Source organism: Patella vulgata, chromosome 1, assembly GCF_932274485.2.
Source record: "Patella vulgata chromosome 1, xgPatVulg1.2, whole genome shotgun sequence".
Taxonomy (NCBI): Eukaryota; Metazoa; Mollusca; class Gastropoda; family Patellidae; genus Patella; species Patella vulgata.
In genome coordinates, this window is record NC_065879.2 from 13,323,422 (window position 1) to 13,331,167 (window position 7,746).

The window sequence follows — 7,746 nt, forward strand, 5'->3', positions numbered from 1 at the left end:
AACAAGGGCGAAAGTTATTTTTTGTCTCCATTTGTTGCCCTTTTGGGGTAGAATCGGAGAAAAGGGATTGAATATACATTTTCTGCTAGGCTTTGGTGAATATTCATGATTTTGAGGCGAAAGGATACAAGAGTTAAGAGGTTGGAAAGTTGCATGTTTAATTGTCTCTACTTCCAGTTTGTGTATCTCAAGTTTTCCATGGTGAACCTCATACCTTTTTTTGGGCAAGATGTTGCCACATGCTCTGTGGTAGAAAGCGTTCTACACAACGAAATTGGAGGAAGGTTAGAGCCGGTCTAAGGATCGAAAATTAACATTAAAGTCATGGGGAAATCATTTGTGATCTGTGGCCTTACAGCAAATTGTAAACATTCACATCAGCCAAATTCCTCCAAGGGAGCCTTTTATTTTCGTAAAATTAATCAGATAGATTTCAACCAATGGAAACCAATATATTTAATCGACTAAGTTTGAACAAAGTCACCACAAGCGTAAACTAAACAGCCAATTATGTGATAGCTTACATACGTGGGTATTGTGTAATGGATACGAGGTTAAACTTACTCGTTCCATCATTTTCGTAAGGTTTGTGACAGATGCCGCTAGGGGGCGGGCCAATTAAATGATGTGATCTGTTGTTGTATAGTGAGGATGAACAGGGGGAGATAAATCGTGTTATTAACCGGTTTGAGTTACACGTGGTGTCCCTCGGGTACCCCACTGTCATCTTAATCGTACCTTAGCTCATTTTCCCTGTCAAAATCAGAATACACAAAACATATAACCCCTGTAGCTATGGGACGCGTCTAAAGTCATTCAAAGGAAATGGATTTTTTAAATACTGACCCCTATGGTGAAGCAGACAGCTTTTTTGTTGTTGCATTTCATATTCAAACTGGCAACTTGGACAATGATATATAGCTCGTGTTTAATACCTTTTTGAAACCTGGCCACCACAATACTAATATTAACATTGTGGTTTTCGTCAGCTGGTCTGAATCCGCGAGCAAGGTTATTTTTTGGTTCTTTTAAGTTCCAAGAAATGAAAGGAAATGGTGTATAAAGTCCGACTTTTATGCACCATCTCATATAATGTATACGTTATGCATTGTGCCATGAGAGAAATTTTACTTACACTTCATCGAATTTCAAGTATAAGTGGTAGCTCTTACATATACTCCAACGTCTTTACGGGATCTAGGTTTTTAGTCCTATCCGCACAACTAGCTGCCGTTATTTGTAAGGAACCCGTCCTCAGGCGTGTGTCCAGGGTTGGGGAACCACCCCACCCCACCCCTTCTGTCACAAAGATGCTACATTGATAGAAATAACGTCGTTTTGGCTCCCTCCACTGTAATCATATACATGTATGCACCTATATGAGCAGATTTATTATTTCAAGGCTTCTGATTTTATCAAATTCGCCCCCCCCCCCCACTACCTAACGCCAAACTTGACGTTGTTTCCACCTTCGACCTCTTGCTGGACACACCCCTTCGCCCTAGCACCACGGACAAGGAGAAGCCAGACTGAAAAATCCTGAGGAACTTTCACCTTCAACACCGGGCTTACTCACTATGCTACTATAAGTTACAAGAACATTGTTCTAGTACAGAACACGTTCCAACGATCAGAGAGAAATGGGGTTTAACGTCCACTCGATACAAACTAGGTAATTTCGGAACGGAACTAACATATGGTTCAATTTTATTTCAATAATTCGCTTGCGCGTAGGGGTCTTATAGCAGTGGGAGGAAATCGGAGGACCTGGAGAAAACCCACGAGGTTGGACAGGCGGCCCTATTCCTTGTCACGTAAAGCGAAGAATCGAAACCACGTCACTTGACTCAATAACAGATCTTATGATACAGCGCGCAGGTATCAACCATTCGGCCACCCAATCTACACTCTCTAAAATCAACCCAATCTACATTCTCTATAATCAACCCAATCTACATTCTCCAAAATCAACCTCATCTACACTCTCTATAATCAACTCAATCTACAGTCTCCAAAATCAACCTAATCTACACTCTCTATAATCAGCCTTGTCTATATTCTCTAAAATCAAAAGTAAAAATCAACCTAGTCTACATTCTCTAAAATCAACCTGGTCTCCTTTCTCTAAAATCAAAAATAAACATTCTCTAAAATTAACATAATCTACATTCTATAGAATCAACCTGATCTGCATCCTCTAACATCAAACTAAAATCAACCTAGTCTAGATTCTCTAAAATCAACCCAATCTATATTCTACTTCTCTAAATATTAATCTAATCTACATTCTCTAAAAACGTGAAAAACAAACTAAGTGTCAAAATATCTTCAAGCTACAGGAATCCATATTTTCCAAGAAGTAAAAGTAATTTTTTTATTTTGCTTCATTCTTTGAAGTAGTAAATGTAAGAACATTGAATGACGATAACAATGGTAGACATTTTAAAAGTAGAGAATGACAATGGAAGTATAACAATGTGGGTTCCAGCACGATATAAAGCTAGTATGAATGTAATTGCAAAATCCATGAAATTCCATTCATATATTTGAATGTGTTCAGTGAAATAGATCGTACCCAACCCGAATAGATTTATTAATTTCCACGATCAATATTTAGTTTTACAATTATCACTGCTAAAATCGATACAGGCTACACAAGAGCAAATACTATATCTTGATAGATGAGATGTTTAGATCGCGAGGGATCGTTCGGGGTGGGGAGATTGGGGTAACGGAAAGGGTGTGATCAGAACTTTGGATTGTTAGGGGGATGATATATTTTCTTTTCTAATTATCACTCCTACAGTCAATATAAACTATACAAGAATGTATAATACCCCCTCAAAAAGGCTACGCAGGACAGAGAGAGAGGGAGGGGGGGCTTTAACGTCCAATCGACACAAACTGGGTCATTTCGGGTCCAACACATGGTTAAATTTTTTTTAATAATTCCCTTGCGCGTAGGGGTCTTTAGCAGTGGGGGGAAACCGGAGGACCCGCAGAAAACCCACGAGGTTGGATAGGCGACCCTATCTCTCTCTATTTGTAACTGTCTCTATTTAAAAACAGAGACTTGATTTCTCCTCGTGTACATTGGATTAATCAGAAAACAAAACATGTTTGATAATAGAATTAGCTTATCTGCCCTTTATATCAATAGTATTTGCGTAAACGAACCACAATAGATCATCGTGATCTTTAAATCTTAATTAAAACAACTACCTTTTCAAGACCGCAGATTTAAAAATTTCACTTTCAATTTTGTAGACTTGCCGTCGAGAAACAGAAACAGCACGAAACATTTCATATTTGTAACAAAGGGGATTAAAAAGTGTTATTGCATTGAAAGTATTGTTTGTATCTCTCAAGATTGAAAATTAAATGGACTATCCCGATTTGAACAGAGTCTCAAAATTAAAAATCTGAGTACGTATAAAATGTAAACGCCAACATATGGAGGAATGGTGTATTTACCTTGTCTCAAAATTTCAACTCAAAATATTTAGTCGTTTGGACGTAACCCTTTTAAGATTTCAGGTCAATTTTTTCGTTGGCTGACCCGATAACCGACCCCCGTTCCTTTAGAGGTCTATACAATGAATGGCCCATGTGCTGTACTTGATATCGAAAGGTAAATTTCACTTACACATTATTTTTATAAAATAAAAGCCTGGTTTTATCCAGACACCGTATAATACAGCTTGGGACAGCGGTCTCCATTCCAGATGAAGACTTACGGGTTTAAGTTGCCGACGTGGTTTCCCCTTGTCAGTGGTGCAGAACGGAGGGCCTGACAAGGACAATTGTCTAGTCCTTCGCATGACGTGTATATATTGGAATGCACGTAAAAGATCTTCTGGCAGTTGGAATTCGATATAAGAGTAGGCGATAGTGCCGCTGCCCGGGCAAAATTTCCCACATAGCACACTGTATGGCGTATGCCCGTCTTCATTAGCCCAGTATAGGATCCCATTAGCCCATTTCATTTCATTTGTTTAATAACGTATAACATTGAGTTAGTTGCTCGGCCCTCAGGTAGAGGATTTTAACACAAAATTAAGCAGTTTTATTCTCCAAAATATTATCGGGATTTGTCCTTTAATTCTCCATAAATGTTGAGATTTCAGAAAATAATTGATAATTTCAGCAACTGTAACAACCCCAAATTGTCGCAACCGAATGGTACAATTAATTGACGTAGTATCTCAAAAGGCACGAAGTGGATCATGCTGCACACAAGAGATCCATCTACTTCATACTTCGAGAATAGATCTCTCCCCTTTACGGCAGCCATATCCAACAAATAGTGTACTGTTTTGTAATGTGATTCTACTCCGTTTCACATCTGTTATACACACAAAGACTAAATAAACGTTTTCAATTTAATAAAATGGAAACAGAATAAATACTTAACAAAATTCTCAAAGGATACTTATTGTTTTCGACTAAAATCGTCAATTTAGGACTTAAATGTGGGACAACTAGTTCAGTGTCTGTTCTCAAGCGGAACTGACTGTAGACCGACAGCTTAAACATACATTATGCAACAGCTAAATCTGCCCATTTCAGGTCTTTCTTTAGGCCTGAAATATTATCTAAATTATTAATTGGACATTAATTAACCTATCCATGCCATAATCAACTCTAGATGGCAGCGCTAGCCTGCGATCTTTAGTGGATTGTAAGCCGATTTACTGCATAACTTTCCTTCTCGATTAAACGATTAAATGGATAATCGAGACTATGCTGTTTATCGTACTGACTTTAGTAATGATGACCGAGGATTACGGGAATTTCAGTTGCATAGTTCTCGGTTCATAGTGGATCAATTTGAATGAAATTTTCACCAAATTGCCTTTTCATTATCTAGTTTTTAACTATTATAGTGAGAACTGCCAACTCGTTACCGAATCTCCCATAATGTATCTTTAAGTTTAGTATGGCCGGGGATGGATGCGACGAATCATCTTTCTCGCCCTCCCACTTGCACACTGTTCCCTTAAGCACGACTGGTTCTTCATGCATGTTTCCCAGGAATTATTTGTCTAATATATTACCTCCAACTCCCACTCCCACCCTTTTCTGGACTAGTCCCTCAACACGACTGGTTCTTCTGGCAAGTTCCCCAGGAATTATTCGTCTGCGATATCACCCTCGTTGAAAGTGGGTGTTACGATCTACTGGTCCAAGATCGAAACGCCAACTAAAAGAATATCAGTAATGCATACACACTACCAAAGGTCTGGATATCCGTGTGAGATGGACTGACCCTCCAGGACTGCTAACTACTGTCAATTATACCTCCACCCTCCCACATTCCCAGGCCTGTTAAATTCTCCGAACTGGATAGTGTATTGTTAGGACAATATCTAATTTTTCACGGTTTCATCCACGCCTGTTTGTACTCAAATATTATATCAACGGTAGATACTACTCTCTCATCCAGCATTTAAAAGATGGCCGTCCTTATGGCCAGATACATAATGGGCGTGGCGGTGGGGGTGGGGTGGGATCTTTATTAACTTTAACTTGATTAAAGGAGGTTGTAGAGGTTTTGATTGATTTAATTCAATATATATCATTAAACATCCTACACTCATCGCCTTAAAATGAAATTGGGTTTAACGTCCTACTTCTCTGCAGCAACCGGACTAATGAAAATGGACATACGCGGCGGTACCTACTCTTTGTCGAATTCCAACTGTTAAATTCGAACAACTAGACACTGCCTTGTCGGGCCCACCACCCTGCACAACTGGCAAGGTGAAACAACAATGAAAGACCCCACCCCCTTTAGAACTAACACATTACTTTGTTCTCACAAAAATACGCGTGATTAACACAATATAGATTTATAAAAGAGTATTTTGCCTTTGCAATCAATAGAACTAAATATTGGTTTGAAATACCTTTTATTCAGCATTGTCGTTAAGCGATTCCTTTCACCTTTGAATTTGTTTGAAAGTTATTCAGGTTTTTGTTTGGTGTTTGTTTTTTGAATCAATAATTACTGAGACAAAATACATATCAAAAACCTAGAATCTAAAAGAGACAAATATCAAAAACCTAGAATCTAACAGAGACAACATATCAGAATCTACACCCAGAACTTAACAGAGACAACATATCAGAATCTCCAACCAAAACCTAACAGCGACAACGCTATCAGAATCTTTAACCTGAACCTCGCAGGGACATTATCAGAATCTTCAACCACAACCTCACAGCGACATCATTATCAGAATCTTCAACCACAACCTCACAGCGACAACATTATCAGAATATCCCCAAAAATACTAACAAAGACAACTTATCATAATCTCTAATCAGAACCTAACAGAGGCAACATACCAGAATCACCATCAAAAACCTAGCAGCGAATCACTAGACATTTGGCATTGCCAGGCCCTCACTGACAGGGAGAAAACTGGCTGGAAAATTCCTGCACCGGGATCTAACTCTGATTAGTGATACAGCACCGTACCCCAGTGAATCAGAACAACTACCACCGCACCACTGAGACGGAGAAACCAGACTGCAAAAGCCCACCACAGGGATCGACCCCAGGACCTCCAGGTTCTTGAGCTATATTAGCTGCATCACACCCACCCCTTTCTCCCTCCAACACGGCATCAAAAACATGAAAGACATCAAAATCTCCATCAAAAACATGAAATGAAATGAAATGAAATAGGGTTTAACGTCCTACTGTTCTGCTCCTATACAGGGCTAATGAAGACGGGCATACGCCATACAGTGTGCTATGAGAGAAATTTTGCCCGGGCAGCGGCACTATGGTCTACTCTTATATCGAATTCCAACTGCCAAGGGATCTTTTACGTGCACGCCAATGTGTACACGGGACCTCGGTTTTCCGTCCCATCCGAACGACCAGACTGCGGTCCTTGTTAGGCCCTCCGTCCTGCATCACTGACAAGGGGAAACCACGCCGGAAAATCTGGATGAGCTTTCTCAGCCAATGCAGGGATCAAACTCAAAAACATAAAACAACACATTCCACACTATCCATCAAAAACATGAAACGACACCAGGGCTCACACTCTCCATCAAAAACACATAAAAGACGACAATTACAAAGACGAGTACATAAAAGAACATAAGAAGTAAACATAATAAAAATTCTTTTCAAAACTCTTTTGTCAAACGTATGAAACAATTTTAAATTTTTAACATATGTAGACATTGATTAGAATAAAGGTTTGAACAATACCAACCATTGTATTCAATTATTAGACAATATCAGTATGGATGCATTAATATGAAACATCAGCGAGATAAAGATGTACTGTTATCCCAGCTGATTTCAAGTCTGTATTTTAATTATCAATCAACCATAAGCATTTGGTGATATGTTTATATACATACTCCACCGAGAATAATTACATTACAAATTGTACTAAATAACTTTTTATAAAAAACAACAAAGTTCATAGACACATTGTCTTAGCTTGTCATTCAATAAAACCGCAAGGGTATTCACGTTTATCTACTTGTACTTTCGGTCATTTCAAAACAAACCATGAAGGTCAGATACAGTACGGTAGGAGCAATGACATAAACAGTAATAAAAAAGCAGATATGAAATAGAATGGAGTTTGCCGCCCACTCCTGTGCTCCGACTGGGCTTATGAAGACGGTCATACGACATACAATGGCTATGAGAGGAATTTTACTCTTATATCAAATCCCATCTGCCAATGTATACACAGGATCTCGGAGTTTCGT